The sequence below is a fragment of the Chrysochloris asiatica genome, unplaced genomic scaffold, assembly GCF_000296735.1.
Source record: "Chrysochloris asiatica unplaced genomic scaffold, ChrAsi1.0 scaffold00060, whole genome shotgun sequence".
In the NCBI taxonomy this organism is placed as follows: Eukaryota; Metazoa; Chordata; class Mammalia; order Afrosoricida; family Chrysochloridae; genus Chrysochloris; species Chrysochloris asiatica.
The window spans coordinates 10,177,572-10,205,320 of NW_006408578.1; positions in this window are offsets into that span (position 1 = coordinate 10,177,572).

Here is a 27,749-nt window from a genome sequence, read left to right on the forward strand (position 1 = left end):
CAAACCACCTGAGCAAAGTCATCAGCACATACCAACACATTTCTTTGTCCACTGAACAAATATTGTAATTTTCAAAGTGTGCATAGCATGAAACCTTATGGGAAGTACTTATCTAGTTCAACCTATATCTCAAAGACAGAACTCCATTTACATCATCTCTGACTGCTGACTATTCATTTTGCTTTAATGTATCTATTTAGACAGAAGAGTGATCTGAAAGATGCAGGATTAATAGCAAACTCTTTAGTGCAGCCCACACCATTGGTCATTGGTGCTCGCCCATCACCCCTTGTCATGTGATACAGAGTATGTGCTAATGGTCTCTGGGTCTTTTTAACAGACCCTGTAAAAATCTAAGTTGCCTGAGAGACAAGTCTAGATTCACCCCCAACTCCTCAAGGTAAATTTTATTGTTATTGTTATTTGCTGTAGATTCATGGTAACTTTCTGTTCAGCAGAGTAAAACCTTGCCTGGTCTTGGGTCATCTTCATAATCATTGATTGGCCATTATTGTGTCAACTGTGTTTTTCCAGTGCCTTCCAACTTACAGGGCTCATCTACCAGCACTACACATACATGAGACAATATTCTGTTCTGATCTATAGGGATTTAGTTGACTCATTTTCAGAAGCAAATCATCAGTCCTTTCTTCTTAGTCTTTATGAGTATGAAAGCTCTGTAAAAACCTGTCCACCATGGATGTCCCTGATATTTGAAATACTGGTGACATCGCTTTAGTATCACAACAAATGCAAGCCACCAGAGTACCACAAACTGCCAGAAGAGTACTGAAGGCAAACCTCAGTCTGGAATTAAATAGAAGTATAAATCAGCAAGGAATCCTGGAGTGGAACTGTGAGATAAAGCACTGGACTGCAAGGTTGGATTGAGTTACAAGGTTGCCTATTCAAATTTACCAGCCGCTGCTTGGAAACCGTATGTTGTTGTTAAGTGCTGTTGGGTCGGTTCTAACTCATAATAAACCTGTGCAGGGTTTCCGAGGAGCAGTTGATGGATTTGAACTGCTGATCTTGTGGTTCGCAGTCCAGTGCTGATCCTACAGTGCCATACCAAGAGTCCTAGAAACCCCTATACAGGGACCCTATGAGTCAGAACCAAGTTAACAGCACTTAACAACAACTACATCGATCTTCAAACTGGAGCATAATACTTTAAAGGATTAGGCAAATAAAACAGTTGTTCATTGCAGTTAGATTCTCCTAGATTATTGTTCAATGACCCCTGGTTGCTGTGGTCTATATAAAACAGTAAAAGTCATTATCACAGACTGTAATAGAAACCAATTATCAAGGTTTTTGATAGAATATTATTTTGATTACGAAAGGAAATACTAGCATTTAAATACTAGTACTCTTAGGAGCACTGGTGTTGTACTGTAGGGTAGGTACAGGTCTGCTAACTAGAAGGTTGGTGGCTTAAACCCACCAGCTGCTTTCTAGAAACCCTATACAGGGTGGCTGTCAGTTGGAATGGATTCTATAGCACATGACATCGGCAAAAACAAGGTACTTTTACAAATTTCAAAATTAAGACATGTGCCCATAAGTATTAAAAAAGAACATCTCCTATCTGTATCTATGTTAGCTTTTGTTGCAAGATCAGCCAACACAAAACTTCAGTGGCATGCAAAAATAATTGCTGATAGCTCAGTTATCCAGCGTGATTTTCTAGATTGTTCTACCGAACTTGGCAGTGCTTGTGCATACAGCCAGAACTGGCCTGGCTCTTGGCCCATCTCAGAGAGTCTGGGCAAGTCCTCATGGCAATGGCAGAGGTTCAAGAGACAGCAAGTACAGTTGGGTAAGCACTTTCCCATTCTCTGTGTGCATCGTGTTTTCTAGAAGTCTAGTGGTTTGAGCATGTCACATGGTTGAGGTCAGAGTGAGAACAGATGGACATTTAAAAGGCATGGGCTTAGAGAAGGGTGGAATATCTGGGCCAGGTTGCCAATTTATTATAAAATAGGAATTTAAACTGCATCGTCAACACAAGGGTAAGTCAAAAGTTTTGCACAAAATCACAGAAAACTTTATTAAAACCGAAATACTCAAAGTGAAGCTGTTGTTTCTTGTCATAGCTTCCATGTACCTCTTGTTGTTACATGCCATTAAGTCCATTCCAATTCTTAGCAACCTTGGATAGGTTTTCTGAGAGCGACTGATGGGTTTGAACTGCTGACTTTGCAGTTACCAGTCCAGTGCTTATTCTGTAGTGCCACACCAGCTTTTACCCTGCATCTAGGTCTTTGCAGTTATGAGGGGGTGTTCCCATCTCTAACTCTTCCCTGAAGAATTGTGTGCTCTTTGATTTATGCCATATCACAATGGCAAGTTTGGCATCTCAGAGGGACTTACATTGTGTTCTTTTTAAATGTTCTTTGAGTTTGGTGAACAAAAAGAAGTCTGAAATGTCAAAATCAGGGATGTAGGGTGAATGGGGTAAAGTTTTCCAATGAAATGTTCATAGAACAGCTATCTTTGAAGAATGACCAGGTGTATTCTAACGGAAAGATTCCTCAGCTTAACTTTCCAGGTCTTTTTCTCACTGAAGCACATTTCATTTTTCTTAAAACTTCTTCCTAATAAGCCCGGGTGATCATCCATTGTCCTATGAGAATATTAGCTCCTTGTGATCCCCCCAAATAGTTGACATAACCTTCTGGTCTGACCTCTCTCCCTTGGCTATAACTGGTCTGGCAGATACCATCAGAAGCCACTATTGTAATTGGACCTTTGTTTTTTAAAGTCACCCTAACAAGACTAGCAAAGTCAGCAGTTCAAACCCACCAGCTGCCTCTCAGAAATCCTACACAGGGTCACTATGAGTTGGAACCAACTGACAGCACTTAACAAGAACAACAAGACTTAAAAATCCTGGTATGGTACTGCAGGATAATATACAACTGCAAGGTTAGTTTGAACCACAAGGTCGCCGGTTCAAACCCACCAGTTGCTCCTCAAAAACTCTATACAGAGTTGCTGTGAATCAGAACCACAAATAAGACTTAACAACAATAACAAATAAGACTAAGGATTCTTGGTGTGGCCACTGTAGGATCAAAACTGGACTGTAAACCACAAGGTTGGTAGTTGAAACCCATCAGCCACTCCTTGGAAACTCTATACCTGTATGGAGAGTCCTGTTGTGGCACTGTAGGATAAGCACTGATCTGAAAGGTCAGTTTGAACCTCAAGGTTAGTGGTTCAAACCCACCAGCTGCTCCTCAGAAACCCTATACAGGGTCGCTATGAGTCAGAACCACTTGACGGCACTTAACAACAACTACAACAGTAGCAAGACATTTTGACTTACCTTCATATTCCTAGAAAAAAATATGCATGTTCTTGATGTAAAAATTCTCACACTGAAATACCATGACAGTATAATTGTTTTTTCATATAAAAAAGACACTACAAAAACCTTTGTTTTGAAGTGAGAATGATGTGAGAAATGAGACTTTTAGTTTCCTAATTTATTTCCCATGAAACCCAAAGTCAAACGGAATGATTCTTATAAACCTAACATTTTGATATACTTTCCTTCCTCTTATGTGATTCTGAGCTTGAGTCTTTAGTAGTGACATCCCATGATGGGGTAAATGGTTAACATAAGGTTGGTGATTCAAGTCCACCCAGAGAGGCCGAGTGATATACTCCTGAAAACTTAGCCACTGAAAACGCTATGAAGCAGACTTGTATTATACTCTGACACTCAGGGGTTGCCAGGAATTGGAATTCAAAATCTGGCAACTAATTACTCATTATTTTTCATACTATAATCATATCTCCTTTATTGTATGTAAATCTATTTGAAATCATTTAGAAAAGCAGATGGATTCTAATTTGGAAATAAATCATGCACAATAAGAAAATACGATGACATCCCAGGTTATCCTAGAAGTTTCTATTGGTTTTTGAATTATAGTAGAACAACTATAGTTAAGAAATTCTCCAGAGATTCAATTGTTAATTGTACTTCTTTAATTTACTTTCCTTTGGCCAACAATATTGATCCAAATTTCAACTGGCCACACATTTTGCCTGCAATCAAAAATCAACATGTTCATTTAAATTTTTTTACCTGGTTGGGGGAGGATTAAAATATACTTCCCAGACTCTGCAAAACTCTTCAGTAATACTGAGCTATTTTACATGAGGAAATGTAGACATTCTAATGTCAAGTGATTTACCTCCACCGTACAACTAATCAATAGCAGAATGAGGAGGAGACCAGAATTACAGGACTTGTTCAGCGTGACGAGCATTATTAAACAACAGGGGCTTATATATGTCTGACACTTAGACTGAAGCATCAAGATTAGACCACCACCTCATACAGGTGGAAATGTGTGTACAAGGTCTGTTAAACATGATATATTCTTAAGGTACTCCAATTACTGAAACACCTGTAGCATAAAACTGACTCTGTTCTTACTCACAATTCATTGCCTTTACCTGTGGTTATATGATCTAGTGGTTCCATGTCACAGTAAGTCATGAGAACTGTTTCTTAATTAGAGTGACTCTCAGGTGTGACTCTGTTGGTTTGTGGGTTTTATTTTTCTTTCTTAGAATTTTTTCTAGTTTCAGTAGCTTGTTATGGGGGGAAAAATGTGTTTCAGTTGAGTTATTCACCAGTTCTGGAAAAGTCATCTGCCTAATTTATCAATGGGTAGAAAACATGCTTACACTGAAATGAAATTTTCCCACCTAAGTCCTTTAGTTCAATAACACACTACAGGCACATGCTGCCCAACAGGTGGAAATTGGTTTGAGAGAGAATTCCCTTTCCATAATGCACTCAGCCTTAGGGAGGCTGGAATGTGTGTTGGTACGGTTAGACAGATCTAATCCCTGATTGTTTCTGATGGATAAAAGAGCAAGTGGAAAAATATAAATAAAAGAGGATGATGACATCCCAAAGGTGAGAAGAAATAATTCTTACAAGTCAATCTTTTAGTCAGGAAGAAACATTACAACTCCACTTTCCCTGGTAATGGTTGTTTTCAGATTTTCGAGGCTCTAGCATCTTGCTAATATTTAATATTTCAAGTTCTGTTGAGTGTATTACAATTCATGGTGAAGCCAAGGGTGTCACAGTGATTCATAAAATTTAGAAGTGCCTCTTCCAAAGTACCTCTTTTGCTGTTGTTTGGTGCCATCAAGTTGGTGCCAACCCATAGTGACCCTGTGTACAACAGAATCAAACACTGCCAGACCCTGCCCCAGCCTCACAATTGCTGCAACACTGAAGACCATTGTTGTTGCCACTGTGCCAATCCATCCTCTTTATCACTGTCCCTCCACTTTACCAAGCATGAGGTTCTTCTCCAGACACTGGTCCCTCCTGACAACATGTCTGAAGTATGAGAAACGAAGTCAGGCCATCTTGGCTACTAAAGAGCATTCTGGGTGTGCTTTTTCCAACACAGATCTGTTGGTTCCTTTGGCAGTCCATGGCACTTTCAATATTCTCCTCCAACACCATAATGCAAATGCATCAATTCTTCTACAGTCTTCCTTACTCACTGTCCAACTTTCACATGCATATGAGGCTATTGAAAATGCCATGGCTTAGGTCAGGCACACTTTAATCCTCAAACTGACATCTTTACTTTTGAATACTTTAAAGAGGTCTTGTGCAACAAATTTGTCTAATGCAACATGTTGTTTGACTTCTTGACTGCTGCTTCCATGAATGTTGATGGCAGATCTAAGCAAAATGGAGTCTTTGACAATTTCAGTCTCTTCTCCATTTATCATATTATTTATTGCTCCAGTGGTGAGGACTTTTTTTTTTTTCAATATTGAGATTCAAACCATACCAAAGGCTGTGGTCTTTGCTCTTCACCAGTAAATATTTTAAGTCCTCTTCACTTTCATCAAACATGGATGTATCATCTGCATATCGCAGGTTGTTAATGAGCCTTCCTCCAATCTTAACGACATGCTCTTCTTCATATAATACAGTTTCTCAGATTATTTACTCAGCATACAGTTTGAATAAGTATGGTGAAAGAATAAAACCCTGGTGCACTCTTTTCCTAATTTTAAACCATTCAATGTTCCCTTGTTTAGTTGGAACAACTACCTATATATACAGGCACCTCATGGGTAGACTTTCACCTCTAACCTTTTTGTTAGCAGCTGGGCTCATTAACCATCTATAATCCATAGACTGCAGTATATTCATAGCATATCTATAAACCAAGTAATAATAAGGTGTAAAAGCAAGTAGTTCATGTCAACCTGGGACCCTTTCTTCCTTAGTGGATTACTGAATCCCCTTGATGCTGGAGTTCCTTGTGTGTTTTGTTAGTTGTTTTTGTTTTGGTATTTTATAACACCACCTAGAAAACAAATGTGGGAAATGAGTACAAAAAAAGTATTAGAAACTTAAGTTATGGCTGAAAGAATGTGTAATCCAATACCAAGGAAATTTTGTAATAAGAAATTGTATCCATACGTGTTATTGAACAAAATTTTTAGGAAAATGTGTAATAATCTATTTCTTTTTCTAGTTTTCATGGAAACTTCAGTCGTTAACTTTAAGTGCCTTTGTGCCATTGTTGAGTTACTGTTACCCACCCAACCATACCTCGTGTTGTTACTTTGCCAGTTTGCCAGTGCCCCATGGTTGCAATTTAATAAATATATTTTCATATATCAAAAGAAAAAATGCAATGAAATGTATTACCATAATCACAACTGGTTTCAGGACCTCTAATTTTTATTGGAATCAAGGAGTTTTGCTAGTTTTTAATCCTAATAAGGCATAATCAAATTTAGCACATTTAGTATAAAGTCAATAGAAAGTACATTTGAATAGCAAATCGAATGTGTCACTTTGCCTCTTTGGAAAAGCAGCTATGATTGCTTATTACTGATTCACAAAAGGGCTGCTTTAAGTCTTCACAATGTTTTTGTTTTTTTGGTTTTTTTCCTCAAACTGCTGAAGATTATTTTTCATTCCACTTGTTTAAGCAAGTTGTAAATAAATGTTTTCAGTAGCCTACCATAGTGTGCTTTATCTTTAACATTATCTTCCTAATTCTCATGAAGATTGTAAAATATAACATAAACCTAATAATTCATTATGCATTTGCTCAAATTATCCTAGAATTATAGTGCAAAACATTTGTACCAAACTCCACAAAGTCATAGTTAATATTAGCTATCTTGTCTGATTCTAGTTCTGTTTAAAACACTTTCCAAAGCAAAACTTACACTAAAAAAATGTTTAAAATAAAGGTAGTTTCGTTACACATCATATTAGCTAGGAGTTATGTTCCACTGTTCTAACAACAGTGGCTTAAACAAAATAGAAATTTATCTTTCCCATTTAACAGCTGAAAAGGAAGCAGACCAGGAATACATGGTTTGGGAAACCAGACACAGCCGTCCTCAATTCATGGTTGCCATCTCTTTATAGATGCCGTGGAGTTGGTTCCGACTCGTGGTTCCGACTCATAGTGACCCTGTACAGGGTTTCTGTGGCTATCTATAAATCCTTACGGGAGCAGAAAGCCTCATCTTTCTCCCTAGGGATAGCTGGTAGTTTCCAACTGCTGACCTTGTGGTTCACAGCCCGATTCATAACCACTACGTTGCTCTGGTTGCGTAGTGGTTACGAATCGGGCTGCTAATCTCACGGTCAGCAGTTGGAAACTACCAGCTGTTCCGCGGGAGAAAGATGAGGCTTTCTGCTCCCGTAAAGATTTACAGCCTCAGAAACCCTGTGCAGAGTTGCTATGAGTTGGAACATAACAACAACAACATCTCTTTATATAATGACCCTGAATGAAATGCTACCTAATTCTGGGCCATTCACAAATGGAATCCTTGTGATCCATAGGGCTTTTGTTGTCTGATTTTCAGTAGAACTCCTGGTCTTTCCTTCCTGTCCTTCTCCTAGTCTGGAAGCTCTGCTAAAACTTCCTCCGTTTCAAAGCAACATTCAATCTACCACTGATGGTAACCACACATGAAGTACATTGGTCTGGAATCGAACCTGGTCTATTGAAGATGAGATTTCCATCACTGTACAATAGGGCTGGTAGATACTGGAAGGCAGTAAATAACAACATTTTCAGATTCCATTGTTGCATTCAAGTCTAAAGGTGAAAATGGGAGGACATGGAAATGCTAATATAGTCTATAGACTAGAACATCATCACATGATTATTTCTTTCTCAGGATGTTCTTGTTGCTGCTACTGGAAAATGTAGTTTTTATTCTGAATGCCCACTAAACACAGGGCTTCATTACCAAAGGAAAATGTGAACCTGGATATTTGGGGATAATCAGCTGTCCCAACAGTGCTGAAAAATGGTGGATCCTAAATATTTATTTTACTAACCAATGGAAAAAATAAATATATCCCTGGTGTGGTGCTATTGGATAAAGCACTGGACCACAAGGTTGGTTTGAACCACAAGGTCGGTGGTCCAAACTCACCAGCCACTCCTTGGGAACCCTACACAGAGTCACTATGAGTCCGAATTGATTCGATTGCACTTAACAACAACAGCATGCATTTTTATCCTCTACTTGTCTGTCGGTTTCTCTTACTTTTGTGGCTTATAAATTGCTGGGCTATTCTGCTCCTATTTCACAGATTACCCGCAGAGTCACCAACAGTAGACATGTTTAGGTGGAGCTTGTGGTCATGATGAATCTCTACATGAACCAAGAGGTAATCTTTTAAACAGAACAAAGACATACTGCAGGTTGAAAATCAGGAAAGGTGATACCAGGGTTGTATTCTTTCACCATACTTATTAAATCTATTTGCTGAACAAATAATCCGAGAAGCTAGACTATGTGAAGAAGAATATGGCATCAGGATTGGAAGATATTTCATTAGCAACCTATGGTGTGAAGATGACACAACCTTGCTTGCTAAAAGAGAAGATTTGATGTACTTACTGACAAAGATCAAAGACAATAATATCCAATATGAATTACAACACCTCAACATAAATAAATCAAATATCCTCACAAATGGACCAATAAGCCACCTCACAATAAACAAATAAAAGGTTAAAGTTGTTAAGGAGTTCATTTTACTTGGATCCACAATCAACACTCATGGAAACAACAGTCAAGTAATCAAATGGCACATTTCACTGCACAACTCTTCTGCAAAAGATTTCTTTATAGTGTTCAAGAGTCAATTTGTCACTTTGGGGCTAAAGTGTGCCTAACCCAAGCCATTGGCATTTTCAATTTCATTATATTCTTGTGAAAATTGAATAATCAATAAGGAAGATTGTAGAACTGATGCACTTGATTTTTGATATTAGAGAAGAATATTGAAATGACCATGAAATGCCAGAAGAACAAACAAAACTGTCTTGGACGAAGTGCAGCCAGAATGCCTCTTAGAAGCGAAGATGGCAATATCTTGTCTTTCACGAGTTGGACATGTTATCAGGAGGGACCACTCTCTGGAAAAGGACATAATGTTTGGTAAGAAGAGGGTTAACAGCCTGACTCGAAACCACCATGCTACCAGAGCTCCTTAATACGACATCATAGATGATAAAATTAGATGTTAATATTGTACTGGTCTGGCCAAACCATACATGCCACTTTTACTGAAAAATCACTCTTGGTATGTAATACAAAACTAGACCCATTTATTAAATAATGTACACAACATTTTACTTGAGAAAATATAGAAAATGTGGAAAAAATTCAAAATTAGTATAAAAATGATGACAGCATAGGAAACTAGCCCCTTTAAGAATCAGTAAAGGCTTGGAAAGTTGTGGCATTTTAGAGAAAAATGAACAGGTGACATAATATTTATATCTATTACATTTATTGTATTTATTTATTTGTGTATTTGCTTTTTTTAAGGTGGGGATTAAGTGTCACTGTTTCTCGAGCACAAGGAAAGAATAAAAAATGTAAAATAATATTGAAGTACAAACAAATCAGAACTAGATAGGACAAAGAATACCGTATTGGTTAATTTATCCCAGAAGTCATAAAATTAAAATAACTCAGACTTAAATGTCAGAAAGACTTGTAATGGAACACACTGACAATAACCTTCTACACCTTTGGGTTGAGTGAAATGTGTAATCAAGAAAGGCTTTGTGGCAGACATATTGATGCCTCATTAGCTCTTCATATTTGAAATAGAAGCTTTTGGATTGGAAATGTGCTTCAATGTCTAGCATCATTTCGAATCTATGTTGTGAAAGAAAGAAAAGTAACTAACAAAAAAAACGCAATGCCCTTTGTAGTTATTGAGTTTTTATTAAAAAATTTATTAAACTACAGCAGAAAAATCCCACTTTTCTATAATCAGAATTACTGCTATGCATGAAACACTTGCTGTTTTTGTCTTCAATACTACAATTTTAGTCCAATATGCATGGGACTACATATGACAAAGATATATGAATAGAAATAAAATAATATATATTTATCAACAGCAGTTAACCAAGAGTTTGGCTTGGTTTTGAGTGTTTCAAGTGGGAAAGATATGATTAAAATACCTCTGTAAACTGATAACGTGGAGAGATGGAATGACTGAGGACCCTGGACTCAGGGAAGGAGAGAGGCTGTGTGCTGATATCCAAGGGGCGGGCTTAAAATGTGTGCCCTTTGGTTGTTTAAATGGTTGTATATTCCTGCTTGCTTTGGTTTACATCCAAAACAAACAAACATGGTAGTTTCAAACTGCTAACATTGTGGTTCGCAGCCCGATTCATAACTACTCCACTGGGACCGTCCTATATTGCTGGTGGGAATGCCAAATGGTCCAACCACTCTGAAAAACAGTATAGCACCTCCTCAGCAAGTTGGAAATAGAAATAAAATATGATCCAGCAATTCCTCTACTTGGTTATTGTTACTGTTGTTAGGTGCCAACCAGTCGGTACTGACTCATAGCGACCTTATGCACAGCAGAACAAAACACTGCCCGATCCTGGGCCAACCTCACTACTGTTGCCACGCTTGAGTCCATCGATGCTGCCACTTGACCAATTCATCTCGTTTGGGGTCTTCCTCTTTTTCTCTGAACCTCCACCTTATCAAACCTGATATCCTTCTCCAGTGACTGGTCCCTCCTGACAATACGTCCAAAGTATGAGAGACAAAGTTTGGCCATCTTGGCTTCCAAGAAGCATTCTGGCTGCTTCTTGGACTTCTTCCAAAATAGATCTATTGGTTCTTTTGGCAGCCCATGGCACTTTCAATATTCTCCTCTAACACCATGACTCCAAAGTATTAATTCTTCTACGGTCTTCCTTATTCACTGTCCAGTTTTCAAATGCATACGAGGTTACTGAAAATACCATGGATTGGGTCAGGTGCACCTTAGTCCTCAAGCTGATATCTTTGCTCTTCAACACTTTAAAAAGGTCTTGTCCAACAGATTTAGCTAATGCAATAAATACATCATTTGATTTCTTGACTGCTGCTTCTCTGAGTGTTGATAGTTGATCCAAGAAGAATGAAGTTCTTGACAACTTCAATCTTTTCTTCTTGATAAGAATGTTGTTTATTGGTCCAGTGGGGAGGATTTTTTTTTTCTTTACAGTGAGATGTAATTCATACCAAAGGCTGTGCTCTTGGATCTTCATCAGTAAATGTTTTAAGTCCTCTTCAATTTCACCAAGCAAGGTTGTATCATCTGCATACCGCAGGTTGTTAATGAGTCTTCCTCCAATCCTGATGCCACGTTTTTCTTCACATAACCCAGCTTCTTGGATTATTTGCTCAGCATACAGGTTGAATAAGTATGGTGAAATAATACAACCTTGTAGCGTACCTTTCTTAATTTTAAACCATTCAGTGTTCCCATGTTCTGTTTGAAGAACTGCCTCTTGGTTCAGGTACAGATTCTTCATGAGCAAAATTAAGTGTTCCGGAATACTCATACTTTGTAACATTGTCCATAGCTTATTTTATGATTCATACAATCGAAAGCCTTTGCATAGTCAATAAAACACAGGTATATATCTTTTCAGGAGTTGAAAGCGTCATCTTTCTCCTAAGGAGTGGCTGGTTGGCAAAAACCACTGACTTATGATTCATAGCCCAGTGCTGAGTATCATACATGATACTCAGTTTTGAACAAAAATCAAACAGAACTTCTGAAAATGAGAGATAATGATGCTAGAATTTAATAGTTTGGATAAAAGAACAAAAAAGACAAAATTTAAGGGAAAACTGATGAATTGTAAAGCAGGTATGGAGATAGATAACAATGATAACAGTTGTTATTGTTAAATGTTGTGTTGTCGCTTCCGATTCGTAGCAACTCCACTTGAGGTTTTCAAGGAGCACCTTCTGGATAGTAGTCCAGTGCTTATCTTACAGTGCCACAACAGAACATGGCAAAAGACATATACTCTAATATATGTCTCGTGGACTAGAGTGGTGCTGCAACATAATGCCCTGGACCACGAGGTCAGTTTGAACCACAAGGTTGGAAGTTCAAATATACTGCTGCTCCTCAGAAACCCTATCTATACAGGGTCGCTGTCAGTCGGAACCTACTCAACAGCACTTAACAACAACAATAATATATGTCTATCCAGAATAAAGAGATGGAGTGAGAAAGGGAGAATAGAGGAGACAATATCCCAAAAGATGAGAGCTAAGAAGTTTTCAGAAGTGACGAAAGACACCAATTCTTAGATTAGGGCATTTCAAGAAAATCTGGATTAATTTTTTTTTAAATGTATATATTTAAACTCAGGAGTCAAGGTGTGATGCTGTGGGATAATGCACTAGACTGCAAGCTTGCTTTGAACCATAAGGTTGGCTGTTCAAACCCCCTAGTCGCTCCTCAGAAACCCTATACAGGGTCAGGGTCACTATGAGTTGGATCCAACTCAGTGGCACTTAACAACAACAATTAAACTCAAAACAGCAAAGCTCAAAAAAGGAGCTAGAAAAGGAAACTAGTCATCTATATTGAGACATAACCCACCCAGACAAACACATTGCCATGGATAGATCGGGACTCAGAGCAACCCTGTATAGGGATTCTGAGGTTGCAAATAATCTTTACAGGAGCAGAAAGCCGCATCTGTGTCCCACAGAATGGTTGGTGGGTTTGAACTGCTGACTTTGTGGTTAGCAGTGCAGTGCTATATTACATCACAAAATAGGGTTAATCATGTTTTAAACAGCAACAATGAAAACCAAAAGATAAATTTTCTTCCAAGTGCTAAGGACAAATAACTGTGGGTTTTTGTTTTTGTATTTAATTTACACTGAGGCATTCTCATATAAACAAAATTTGAGCATTTACTTCCATAAAGTGAGTGGTGTGTTGGCTCCATATGATACGCACAGGACCTCAAACCACAGGTCTGCAGTTCAAACCCACCAGCCACTCTGCGGGAGAAAGATGAGGCTTTCTACTCCAGCAAAAAATTAAAGTCCCAAAAACCCTATATGGGGTCAGTATGAGTCAGAACCAACTCCAGTGTATTTAACAACAACAACAATTCCAAAGGATAATATCAAGAAGCTGAAAAATGACTCCTGAGAAAGGCTTGAAATTAAAAAATTAAATTAAAACAAATGTAGTAAATAAAGAAGTTTAAAAAGCAGATAAAGCTAAGCATGTGTCAGAATCAGTTGCCAAACTGAATAGTATCAATAAGTAATTGATGGGGTTCAAAACTAACACAGAGCTCAAAGACAACCACAACAGCATGGAAGCTGGTGGTTATGGTAGCATGTTGTTGTGAAGTGCCATTGAGTTGGTTCTGACCCGTAGCGACCCTGTATAGGGTTTCCAAGGAGCTTGAACTGCCAAACTTGCAGTTCAAACTTGAGAACCTGTTAAATTCTGTAAATTCCTCAAACTGTTTGTGTGTAAGATGTATTGAAGCATTTTAGACTTTTAGGATTGTTGTTTTTGATGGAGGTGAGAGGAAATTGCTTGTTTTCCATATTTGTCTCAACCCCATAGACTTCCATGATCTCACTTATCTAGCAAGACATAATTATGCACACATTTCTTTTTAAATTTACAGGTAAAAGGCAGAGTGCAATTTAGAACACATAATTTATTCATATCAGGAAAACATTAAATCTCCTGAGGTGATTTACTTTACTTTTTTTTCTTCTTCTTCTTAGCACGGTCTTTCAAAATCTTTTATTTTAATTAACATTGAGAATTTCTAAGAGGCAGGATATAATACTACAAGCATCCCCTGCTTTTTGGAAGTTAACTTTAGGACACTTGGCTTTTATAAAAGACCTACATTATTACCTATTTTCGGTAACCAAAAGAAATCCAAAAAGGATTTGTGCATTTAAGAAAAAGGACAAAAAGCAAAGATAGCATTCAGGGTTTGGTTCAGCATAGGGTCTTTAAGAGGCATCCCACACACAGTGCTGAGTGGAGAAAGTGACACCTCCACGCTCCTTTCCTGGCAACTACACTCAGCATCTCAGCACTAAGCTGCCATAGCTCTGGACTGTGTCTATGAATGCTGTGGGCTAGTGTTATTTTAAGTTTGATGTGCTATTTGGTATGAACCATTGTTGCTGTTAAGTGCCATTAATAGGTTCTGACTCAGAGCGACCCTGCATAGGGTTTCCGAAGAGAAGATTGTGGGTTTGAACTGATGGCCTTGTGATTTGAAGTCCATTGCTTATTGTACAAGACCACACCAGGAGTATGAATTACTAGGTTATTTCTTGTGTCTCACAATACTAAAATAATTACTCCATATAAATCAATGGTGAATGCTTCTTCATTTAAGCCATTTCAGCTCAAAAAAGATTTCATAGGAATGCTCTACTTTCAGAGAGCTGGGGAAACTAGTACTGTTTTCAGATATATTGGATTGCACATTCTTTATCTCTGTGTCTCTCTTTTGAGCCTTGGTGTTATTACAGCAGGTTTTAGATTCAAGAGTGTCACGGCAGCCCTAGGCCAGAGAGTGTCACAACAGCTCTGGATCTGGGGGTTCTGTGGCAGCTCTAGGTCCAAGGGTGTCAAGGCAACTGAAGCCACTCAGAGAGGTGTAGTGGAGTTTCAGACTTTATTAAGCTTGCTGGCTCATAGAAGCTGATGTCTCCAAATTCTGGGCCCAGAATGGAGGGCAACCCGGGCTTATATGAGGTCAGACCTGGGAAGGGGCCAGGACGCAGACCTGTTTGATGACAGGAGGGAAACCAGGGGGATTGGTTCTTCTCTGTAACCTGATTAGCATTCTAGCTTGTCTCTTGGGTGGGGAAGATTGGTCCCATTCAGTAAGCTGATTAGCATTCTAGCTTGTCTCCTGGGTGGGGAAGATGCAGTTAATGTTTTAACTTTCCTGTTTATTGTGGTGCTGTAGGATAAGCACTGGACTTCTAACTGTAAGTTTGGCAATTCAAACCTACCAGTCACTTCTCAGGAATGTATACAGAGTCACTTTGAGTAGGAACAGACTTGTTGGAACTTAACAAGAACAACTCACTCTTTTCAATGATCTTCCTTGACTAGGCATCCAAGATACAGGCTTGAAGAAAGGTTCTACTTTATTTTAGATACATATTTTCTTTTATAATTTGGCTTTTTGCTTTTGAAGAATTATTAATAGATAGATGCAGCATTTTTAGTACAATTTGCTTTGATTTTCTTGTTGTATTTTGTCATTGTTGTTGTTGTTCACAGCTTGAGTTATTGTCTGCTTTAGCATATTTTGTCTTTTTCTTGCCTTTTTTGCCTTTCCTAACTGGTATATTACTTGTGCCAAAATAATTCTGATCAACGTAGGAATGCAGAATATGAAGCATCTCTTCTTTATCAGTTTTTAGTTTAGTACCTTTATGTTTTGATAATTCTTACACAAATTACTCGGTAATATTACCAACATTTTTCATGATGTGCCAACATTCACTTTGTGTTTTGATTTCTCAATTTTGTATTAGAAATTAAAAGTGGGAAATAATGAGAGCACAAAACTCAAGCAGACATCATTGCTGACGGGATGATGTTGTCATCACATTACGTAGCATCTAGGCAACTCTTCTGTACATTCAAAGGACAGTGAGAATTAAAAAAGGCAAATAATGCCTTCATATGACTCCTGGTGTGGCCTTGTGGGATCAGCACTGGACTGTGATCACGAGGTCGGCAGTTCAAACCCACCAGTTGTTTGTTGGAAACCCTGTATAGGGTTGCTATGAGTCAGAACTGACTCGACAACATGTAAAAATAACAATGACTAGAAACAGAGACCAGTCCCTGGAGAAGGACATCATATTTGGTAAACTGGAAGGTCAGAGAAAAGGAGAGAGACCACCAGCAAGATAGATTCACACAGTGGCAGCAGCAATGAGCTTTAGTGTAACAAAATTATAAGGGTGCCACAGAACCCAGCAGTTTTGTTCTGTTTTGCATAGATCTTCCTTGACTAGTCATCCAAGATACAGGCTTGAAGAAAGGTTCTACTTTATTTTAGATACATATTTTCTTTTATAATTTGGCTTTTTGCTAATAATCAGAATTGAATCAATGGCACATACAACATGACTAGGAACACAGGTTTCAACTGGTGGACCCCCTGTAAATATCTCAGCATCCTGTGGAATCTGAGTTTACATGGCTGCTTTGTCGGTAATTTGCACAGGAAATGATCCTCTCACAAGGTTAGCAGTTTGAAACTACCAGCCTCTTCCCAGGAGAAAGATGAGGCTTTCTGCTTCCTTAAAGATTTACCGTCTCAGAAACAGGACCGCTGTGAGTCAAAACTGATTTGGTGGCACACAACCACCACCACCACCAATGTTTTCCCAAGTAATAAATCATAATGACCTTAGTATTTTTGAGCAAAACTGATGTTGATTTCTATATATAAATACAATAAACAAAACAAATTTAAGGAATATTAAAAATTAACATACATAGTACAGTTTATACTATGAAGACAATAATATTAATTGAAATCACAAAAGCTAAAATGCATTTACATACATGACTGAGAAAAGTCTTGCATAGACAAATTGAAGAAAAATTAAACAATCAAAATGTCTTATTACCTACAACCCCCTATGTAGGATTGCTGTGTGTCCGAATCAATTTGGTGGCAGCAAGTTTGAGTTTTTATTTTAAACAATTCCTTTCAATTTGATTCAGTAATGCCATTCTTGGATTAAAATTCACCCCGGCTTAAAACTCTAGCACATAAATGGTTTTTGGTCCTTTCTTTAGAAAAGGATGCTTTTATGGTGCTATTAAATAGCATACACAGGAAGAATGAATGTCTAGTCCAAACCAAGTATGGTTAAAATTGTCTGGGATTTTCTTCAGGCTAGGAGGCTTCAGTGGGAAAGATAGCGTAGGGGTCTTTCTTTTTTTTGGCTCCTCCAGCAACAGTTATACTTCTCACAGGGGAAAAAAGGAGAGGATGTAATGGGCAATAAGAAACTGAAGGCACTAAGATAATTTTAGCTTGGTCAAAGTAATGTAAGATCTGAACAGTCATAAGAGCTATATTTAAAATGTAGTTAGTGTCTTCCCTAAATGCCTGCCCCAGTCAATTACTTACCCCATAGTTAATCTTTTTTTTTTTTGTTTTTTTTAAAGAAATTAATCATTTCTTTTGATTGGTAGCTAATCTCCACTCCAAAGATTACCCCAGGAAGTGAGAAAAACATCTACACATTTCTTGTGAAGGCCACTGATAAATACCACTGAGAAAAAGCTAACCATAGTGGAAAAGTCAGCGCTACTTGAGATAAACAAAATATCAGAGAAGTTTTTGGAATTCCTCAGATTCTTTCCCTACTTCCAAACATCCCTATAAATCCTTCCTCCCCTTTTCCCTTGGGAAGGCAGATCTGGGAGATTTCTGCTCCTCTGTTCTCCTGTGTATCCATACCTAACTAATGTTCTGCACCTTGCTTCTGAGTTTTGGTTATATAGATTGCAGGTGATCGAAACCCCTTTTTTCTGGTTATAATGGGAGGGAATAAGAAGGGCTTCCTTGACTCAGAGATATTTGCTCTCTGGGCCTGCAGATGGGTATGGCTAGCATTTCTTCATGGACCTGGCTGATGTTGCAAATGGCCTTTTTTAGAAGTTTTTGAAGGCTCTTCAGGGGTGTTAGCTGAGCCTCTTTTTTCTGTAATAAGTAACCAGTAGCTGTGGAGTCAACTCACACTTGTGGTGACCCATGTGTGCCAGCATAGAACTGTGCTCCATGAACTTAACAATGGCTGGCAATTTTTTAGAAGTAGAGCAACAGACTTGTCTCCCAAGATGTGTCTGAATGAACTTGAATTTCCAATCTTTGAACTTGAATCTTCAAGTATGTGAATCATTTGCTAACCCCAGCCCTCTCCACACTCATACCCTTTGAAAAATCTCTCTACTCCAACTAACTCATAAAGTGGGAGTCAAAAGATTTTATAGCAAATTTTAAAAACATGCACTGCTTTCTCATGAAATCTAAATGTCCTCTGACCTCTCTCATATTAGTGCTTCCAACAAAACTGAGGTGAAAGAAAGTCTCAATATCTTGTTCAAATGATTTTCATTTCTTCTTAGGAATACAATGATCTCATACAGTGATTTATCCTTGTAATAAAAACTCTCATCACTTTTTTTGTCAGATGCCTTTCTAACATGATTATAATTCCAAATGAATATATTCTGTAGGACTGAAGGACTGGAGCACTGAACAATGTTTTTATCACTTGGATATTTGTTAGAATATTGTAGAAAATTATCTAGAAGGAATGATTATATCCATGCCATTGTCCTTATATAATGCATTTGTTTCATATTTGTCACTTTACATATATCTTAAATACTTCTGGCCTTGAATATTTCAACCAACACCTGTCTGCCATTACATCTTAATGTGGTAGCTACACATTGCTATGATACTGGAAGTGATACTGTTGGTATAAAGTCAAAATGGTGTATGAATTTCAGCAGCACTTCTAGACTAAGACAAAATAGAGACAATGGTCTTGACTCATTTCTGAAAATTGGTCAATTAAAAACCTGGGGTGAAATGAGTTCTTCAATGTGGCATTTTGCCTTGATTATTTGGGGAAACAGATTGAGAAAATCCCTAACTAAACCATAGGAGTTTACCTTTTCCCTACTTTTCTACCCTAGAGGGTTTGTGACTTTGGTCTAGGTTTGTTGAAATTTCCTGGGTAAACTGTAGACAGTTTGGTAGTTTGATATTTTTGTATAGCCCTGGGCTGGAGACTACTCTTTGACAGGTTTCTTTTACATACCTTGTATGGATTTGGTAATATATGAGGGGCCATCAAAACAGTCATGGAAAAATGGAATTAGAAGATACTGGAATTTCTCCATGAACTTTTTGAAGTCCCCTTGTATATGTAGTCAACCCTATAGAGGTTTTAGAAGAAGGAAGCAAACAGCAAAAAGGAGGATGCAAGAGAGGCAAGAAGAGAAGAAACAGAGAGGAGGTAAGGGACCTCCTAAAAGAGCTGTAACCTAGGTTAAGAACTGTGACACTGAAGACTGTTGGCAGACCCAGAAGGGGCAACATGGCAAAGCCAGTGGTGACAAGCCTGGAACTGGTCTCTGTGACAGAGTTGGTGATGAAAACAGAAACCCACTGCTAGGAATGCAGCTAAGAGATCTGAATAGACCTTCCATGTTGGCTAAGAGTTGGGTCAGTTAACAGTAGGGAGACAGAGGGCAGAGATGTTAATGGCCTGCCCTGAGGTGCTGAGAGGCCTAAAAGAGCTGTCTTGTAGCCAGGGAAGTGTCCTCCTCTTCTGGGGAGTCTTCCATACTTTGCTGCATACTTCCTGATCCTGAGTTGTAGCCTGTGACTGCCTTAATAAATCACTTAACTATAAGTATGATCCGTGAGTTCTGTGAGGTCACTGCAGTGGATTATCAAACCCCAAAGAGAAGTAGACAGTGACATCGTCGGGACTGCTGGGGTCAGAACTGGCAAAAGGTTTGGAACATGGAGCTATGTATAACCTCCACCTCCCAGGAATCAGCTTTGTGTTGATCTTGATTCTCATAATTATCTGTGAAGTTAAACAGGCTCTCAGGCTCCTACTAAGAAATACAAAGCTCTGTGGATCGTAGAACATTCATTGTCCAAGATGTTGACTTGCTTACTTTGAACACATCATCAGGCTGGACCAAACACTGGAGAAAGGCATCGTATTGGCAAGTGGAGAACCAGGAAAGGCGAGGAGAATCCTTCGGTGAGATGACTTGACACAATGGGCACAACAATGAATTGAAATATAGGATGAAGCTATATGGACAGGCAACATTTTGTACTGTTATACATAGGGTCACCGTGAGACAAGACACCTCCATAGCAAGTAACAACAAATGATTAAGCAGAAATTATCATAAAGAAGGCCATAAGTATTCAGAAATCATGAAAACTATGTTTGCATTCAGGATCTGTTGACTCCGTAGACATACAGAAAACCTCTGGCTTGCTAAAACTTTCCATGTCTTGGTTTCATCAGTTGTAAATGAGGATATTAAAGGTGACTTGCGTCAGAGGGTGTCAAGTGTCTCAAATAAATCACTGTTTTAAGGAAACATTTAAATGCTATGATGTAATTTTATTGGTTCTTCTTACACCAGCTACTTACAAATACCCAAATTCTGTAATACAATCAAGAGTGTGTCAATTGAGAGACAAGTCCCCTCTCCAACTCTGCGACTCTGTAAAGTGAGTTAAGTTTCCACCTAATATATTCACCCTCCCTCAGTCCCCAGGCCCTGACCTTTACTCCATCCATCAAAAGTTTTCTCTCAACAATGAGTAAAATCGCTCATATCATGTGGTACACTATCCAGACAGTTACTGTATCCATTCACATAAATTTAAGACTATTAAACAATTAGTTTTATGTAATAGGTTTTCAAAGTGCTTTCAGATGTTAATATCATAAGATAAATTCTGAGAGGGACAAACATTTTACCCCTTTTTTTGTTGTCTTGATATTGGTAAAAACGTTGGTTCAACCATTATTATTTTCTCTTTGCGAGATAATTCAAATAAAACAGGTTGAAGCGTTCCTCAAGAAATTACTATAGCTATGTCATTTAAGACTGTTGTAGGGATAAACCCTGGACTGCTAGCCATAAGGTTGGTAGTTCAAACCCACCTGCTGCTCCCCGGAACCCCTGTATAGGGTCACTATGATTCGGCACTGACTCAACAGCACTTAATAACTACAAAGTTGTTTTAAATATTAAGAATTACCATTTCGCCCTTCAAGATTAAACCAGTTATAAAAACAATTTAAAGTTTGTATTTATTTCCTCAGTATTACTGGAAATTACATAGATCTTCAGTATTTTATCAATAAGATACAAACAGATGTTTGTGGACAGAGATCTTACTAAATTTTACATGCCTGCATCAAGCGGAAGGAGCTCTGGTGGTGCAGTGGGTTAAGCAGTGGGCTGCTAACCACAAGGAAGGTGTGCAGTTCAAATCCATCAGCTGCTGTGCAGGAGAAAGATGAGGCTGTCTGCTCCCATGAAGACTGATGGTTTTAGAAACCCTTGGAGCAGGTCTACTCTGTCCTTTAGGACCACTATTAATCAGCAGTTACTAATAGCACTATTAATCAGCCTCTATTAATCCACAGTTGACTCCATGTGTATTTGGGGTTTGGATGCATCAAATTGGAAGAGCAATTTTGACCCCCAAAAATGTCCACTGAATAGGAATTTTCTAAAGCTGTTTGTACCATCCACCAAAGATTTTCTTAATAAGTAATTTGTAGAAGTATCTGCAAAAGTATTCCTATCACACCAATTCTAAAAGAATGGGTTGTTGGTTAAAGCAGCAGTAAACTCAAAGCAGTTGCTGTGGCTGAAATTTGTAATCCCATGTTTCTCAGTGTAAAGCTGTGCTACATAGCATTTTCAGTGGATGCTTTTTAGGAAGTAGATTACAAGGCTTCTTTCCAACGTTCCTCTATGTGGACCGGAACCTCCAAAGTCTTGGATAGTTGTAGCCAAATACTTATTCAAAACATTTTTGAAAAAAATAATGTCTATAACCCCAAATTAGCATATTTTAATAGTATCTGTGTTTTCAGGAAAATGACATTATCGTTTCGATGATACTTGTCAGTGTAGAAGGAGTGCCCTTAACACAGTGATACAATGCTACACTGATAACCAAAAAGTTTGTCGTTGGAAGTCACCAGCTGATGTACAGGTGGAAAATGTAGCAGTTTGTTTGGTAAAGATTATGGCTTTGGAAACCTGAAGGGGAGGTAGCTCTGTTTTGTCTTACAGGGCCATTATTGACTTAATGACAGTGGTTCCTTGTTTTCTGTCAATGCAAAGACAAAAAGCATCATTTTCTTGTATGTGCTTGTTCACAACCCTTTTGAGAATGCAGCATCATCTATAAAAGCACGAAAAGGCTTTAAAACGGCAGAGTCCTGAATGGCACCATTGCTTTTCACCATTTCCATTTCTGCCAGTGATTCCAGATTACAGGGCTCATGATGGAGTCAATCCCTGCTCCAATTTTAGGATTCCAGCCTTAGAGCTCAAACAGACTTGAGGAATGCCAGGTACAAGACAATCATTTTAGATACAAGAATAAGGGCTTGTACCGTGTGGCACTGTAGGATCAGCACAGCACTGCAAACCACAAGGTTGGCAGTTCAAACCCACCAGGTGCTCCTTGGAAACCTATACAGGGTCTCTGTGAGTTGAAAGCAACTCGATGGCACCTAACAATTCCCATGACTCGTATATTTTCATGACCATGACATCATGTATAAATATAAGATTTAGTACAAACTCAAAATTGCCTTAATAATGGAAATTCTAATAAAATCATAGGGGATTCCAATAAAACATCTTTCTTACTACAGTGCCTTTATAATATAGTGAGAGTTATAGAGTGACATCAGAAAAGTTACAGGCTTCTTTGACTTATAATTAGTGAGTAATTTTATTCTAACATACAGCAAAACTTTGTTTTTAGCATGAAAATGTGTCTTAAATGGTAGTGTTCAGTCTTTTATAAATGTGTTGTAATTCAATATGCTATTAATGTCAACAGATTTCCTGTAAATTAGGTGATTCATTCCTAAAAAACATAACTTACTCACATTTAAAAATTATTAAACTGTACCTTCAGAATTTTACTTGAAATATTAAAGTGCAAAATTAATTTTAGTTATTGTCGTGTTCACCGGTTAGCATGTTTTTCTACATAGGTTTCTGCTAAGTGTTAGGATGTTGGAGTTGTTGTGAAGTGCTGTTGAGTTGGTTCTGACCCATAGCGACCCTGTAGAGGGTTTCCAAGGAGCAGCTGGTGTTAGGATAGGTGTGGTATAATGTATAATGTTGGAATACCAGCTTTGTCACTTCTGGGTGGTGTGTTATTGGACAGATTCTTAATCTCTTTGGACTGAGGTTTGGCTAGCTGAACTGTTAGATGCATAATGCATTCAGACTAGGATGTCTGTACTTAGTTGCCTAATGCCGATTCATAATGTTCAACAAACATTAGGCATGTGTTTTGTTTCAATACTATCATCTTTGTTTTTAGCAATAAGATAATCACATTAACAATAGATACTATTGGATACAATAATTAACAATTAGGAGTATACAGAAAAATGTAGGAATAGAAATAAAATGTTTTAAAAAAAAATCCACAGCATAATTTCTTCTATATTCACACATTTCCAAATAACAAGGCTATTCAGCCACGAAGGTAAATATTTTACATCATCTAATGCTTTACAAAAAATTTAATTACTTGTTGGACTCAAAACATCAAGCTCATATTATATGCACTATTCTATAAAACAAGTCAAATCAAGAACTGGAGACACTGAATATCTCTTCCAAGACTGTCCAGTTGTATACTATGATATATATTGATACATCAAAGCAACTAAAGAATTGTCTTAGTTGTGTAGAACCCATTTGAATATTAAAAATTTTATCATAATCTGAAAACACACACATAAGTCTGAATTCATTTTAGATCATTTGTAACTTGTAATACATTTTTTTTAATTAAATATTTTTTCATCTATAAATGGAAATAGTTTTTTAGGACTTGTTAATGAAATATCACATTCTGATAAAGTTGTTAAGTGCCCTCAAGTGTGTTCTGTCTCCTAGAGATCCTGTATAGGATTTCCAAGAAGTAGTTAGTGGCTTTGAGCCACTGACCTTATGACTGGCTGTAAATTTAGAAGTACAGAAATGCATTGCCTCACAGTTCTAAAGGACAGCAGTTCAAATCAAAACATTGGCTAAGCAATGTTCTCAGTAAAGTTTCCAGGGGAAGCTTCTTTCTTATCTCTCTCAGTTTCTGGTAGCCCAGGGCTTCTCTCCACATTATCATCAGATGAGCATCATCTGTCTTTCTGTGTGTCTTCTCTTTTAGGAACTCCTCCACACCCATGACTTCATGTCAACTGAAAACATCTTCAATAGCCCATTTCCAAAAGTGTGATATTCACAGGTGGTTGTTGTTGTTACGTGCCAGCAAATCAGTTCTGACTCACAGCAACCCTGTTTAAAGTTTCTGAGGAGTGACTGGTAAGTTTGAAACATAGACCTTGTGGTTGGCAGTCCAGTGCTTATCCTACAGCACCACACCAGGACTCCATTCACAGGTTGTTGTTGTTAATGCTGTGAAGTTGGTTCCAACTCATAGCGACCCTGTATGATGTTTCCAAAGAACGACTGGTGAGTTTGAACCACCAACTCTGCTGTTCAAACTGACCTTGTAGTCCCATGTTTATCCTTCAGCACCACACCAAGACTCCACATTCACAGGTGGTTGTTATTAAATGTCAAGTCAGTTCTGACTAATAGCAACCATCTATAGGTTTCTAAGAAACAGCTGATGAGTTTGAACTGCCCTTCACAGGTGTTGTTAGTAAGGAGCGACCCTGTATAGGGTTTCTGAGGAGTCGCTGGTGAGCTTGAAATCGACTTTGCAGTACAGCACATTACCCCACAGTGCCACACAGGGTGTATACAGGGGCTGGAGGTGATGTCATCTGACCTCCTGTTTCACAAGGAGGAAGGAAAATAAAATTCAGCCCAAGGTCCATTCCTATGTGGCAGAAATCAGATATGCCTTCATCCTCCAACCTCCCTTACTAATTCTCACACCAAGCATCCCTCCCCCAGTACTCTCTCCTCATTGCAATAGCCACACAGAACTCCGATACCATACTCAGTCATTGGATTTATTAGGGACGTTAACAGGTTACAATTCAGGGTTGGAAATCCTCAGCACACAGTTCTTCTAGTAAGAACAGCTTCTTCTCAGTCATGCCCACAGGCAGGCCTCTCTCTGGCCGTCATTCCCTCGGCCTGGCCTCTGCCCTGATCAGATACAAAGCTCTTTTTGGGCTGCTGACAAATGCCAAAAGACTCCTCCGCTATAAACCTCAGCCCGAAGGCACTAAGCTCTAGCTCCAGGGCTCAGGAAACCTAGCTCCCCAATTAAGTGCCCAGAGACATTCCACTCCACAAGTGAGCCTCCTGCCCAAAGACATTCAGTTTTACATGTTTCGTGTAATTGGAAGCCCACTACTCTGTCTGATGTTCTGCTGTTGTTTTTACTGATACTGTTCTAATCCCACTCCTCTGGTGTCGGAGGTTTCTGTCCCTGGGTAGAATAGGTTTAATGCACAGGAATGTTGGGGTCCAAACGGTATGCTCCATTCCTGACTCTTCTTCCTTGATGTAGTAAGAGCTCCCTTCCTGCTTTTGAGATGCCTCATGTTATAACCATGTTAGACTTCCAAGTTTTTATAATCACAATTCACTCTGTTGACAATTAATCATAAGTGAATCCTATCATCAGCATCTGCTACCACTTTCACTTCTCCAGATCCATCAGTGAGAAAGTCGTTTGGTGAAAGTTTCAATGACTATGAGTAGAAGAGCCATGTTGTACTTTACAGGGGTTAGGACTCCAATCTGTCTTTATGTGGGGATTGTTGTTAAGTGTCCTCAAGTGGATTCTGAATCCTAACTGTCCTGTGTAGGGCTTCTGAGGAGGGACTAGTGAGATTGAACTGCTGTCATTGTGGTTCAAACAGGCCTTGGAGTCCAACGCATTAACCCGCAGCACCACACCATGACTCAATTCAATCCCTATAGTTTCTTATACTTTCAAACTTTCAAAAAAGTGTTCTTTTGTTCAGATGTTCTCAAGGGATATGGGCCACAGTCTATATAAGTCAGCTACTTTCACCAATACTTTAGCAAGTTCTGGGGCCTCTTTTCAGAAATCACAAAGAAAATAAGTCAACGCATTAACCCGCAGCACCACACCAGGACTCAATTCAATCCCTATAGTTTCTTATACTTTCAAACTTTCAAAAAAGTGTTCTTTTGTTCGGATGTTCTCAAGGGATATGGGCCACAGTCTATATAAGTCAGCCACTTTCACCAATACTTTAGCAAGTTCTGGGGCCTCTTTTCAGAAATCACAAAGAAAATAAGTTAAACTGGTTTCCCAGTCCATTCAAGAAGTGAATCAGAGGTTTACTAATTTATCCATCCATTCACCCATGTTTTCACTTATTAACCAGTGAAGATCAGTAAAGTAACTATCCTATGAGGCATGAGGAAGAATCTTTTTCTTCTCTTCTGAAGCCATAACTCACCGCTCCCCACAAGCCTGAATAGAGGGATTTGGAAGTCAAAAGAGTATGCTAAACCACAATTAAAAAACACACTTTGAATATAAAATCCCATTGATAAAAATTAAAAACTTATGTGCATCAAAAGACTTCACCAAAAGAGTAAAAAGGGAACCCACAGAATGGGAAAACATCTTTTGCAATGACACATAGGACAAGGGACTCATTTCTAAAATATATAGGAAACTACAACACCTTTACAAGAAAAAGACAAATAATCCAATTAAAAAATGGGCACAGGACATGAACAGACACTTCACCAAAGAGGAAATCTGGGCAGCCAACAAACATGAAGAAATGTTCACAATCACTAGCCATTAGAGAGATGCAAATCAAAACAACAATGAGATATCATCTCACACCAGCAATAACAGCAAAGATCAAAAAAGTAGAGGACAATAAATGCTGTCGAGGATACAGAGAGACTGGGACCCTCCTACATTGCTGGTGGGATTGCACAATGGTCCAACCACTCTGGAAAACAATATGACACTTCCTCCCTCAGAAGGTTGGAAATAGAGATACCTTATGACCACGCGATTCCTCTACTTGGCATTTACCCATAAGCAATACGAGCCATGACACGAGTAGTTATATGCACACCAATGTTCACAGCAGCACTATTGAAAATAGCAAGAAGATGGAGACAGCCTAAGTGCCCATCAATTGAAAAATGGATAGACAAACTTTGGTACATACACACAATGGAATATTATGCTACCTTGAAGAATAATAAGGAAGCTGCAAGCCACCGTATAACATGGATGAACCTTGAGGACATTACGCTGAGTGAAATTAGTCAGTCACAAAAGGATAAATATTGCATAGGACCATTCTGATAAAAGATTAAGAAAAAATACCCACGCTAAAAGGGGAAAAAATTTCCTTGCAGGTTACTGGGGTGTGTGGGTCAGGGTGAGGAGAGGGAAGAAAAGGCGGAGCACAGGGTAGGGAATAGACACAGGATAGTTTGGGTGCTGGGGGGTGGGGGAGCAATATACTACAAGGGGGAGGGGAATGGAAGAACAGTTAAGCAGCTTTGATAGTGTTCTAATACTGGC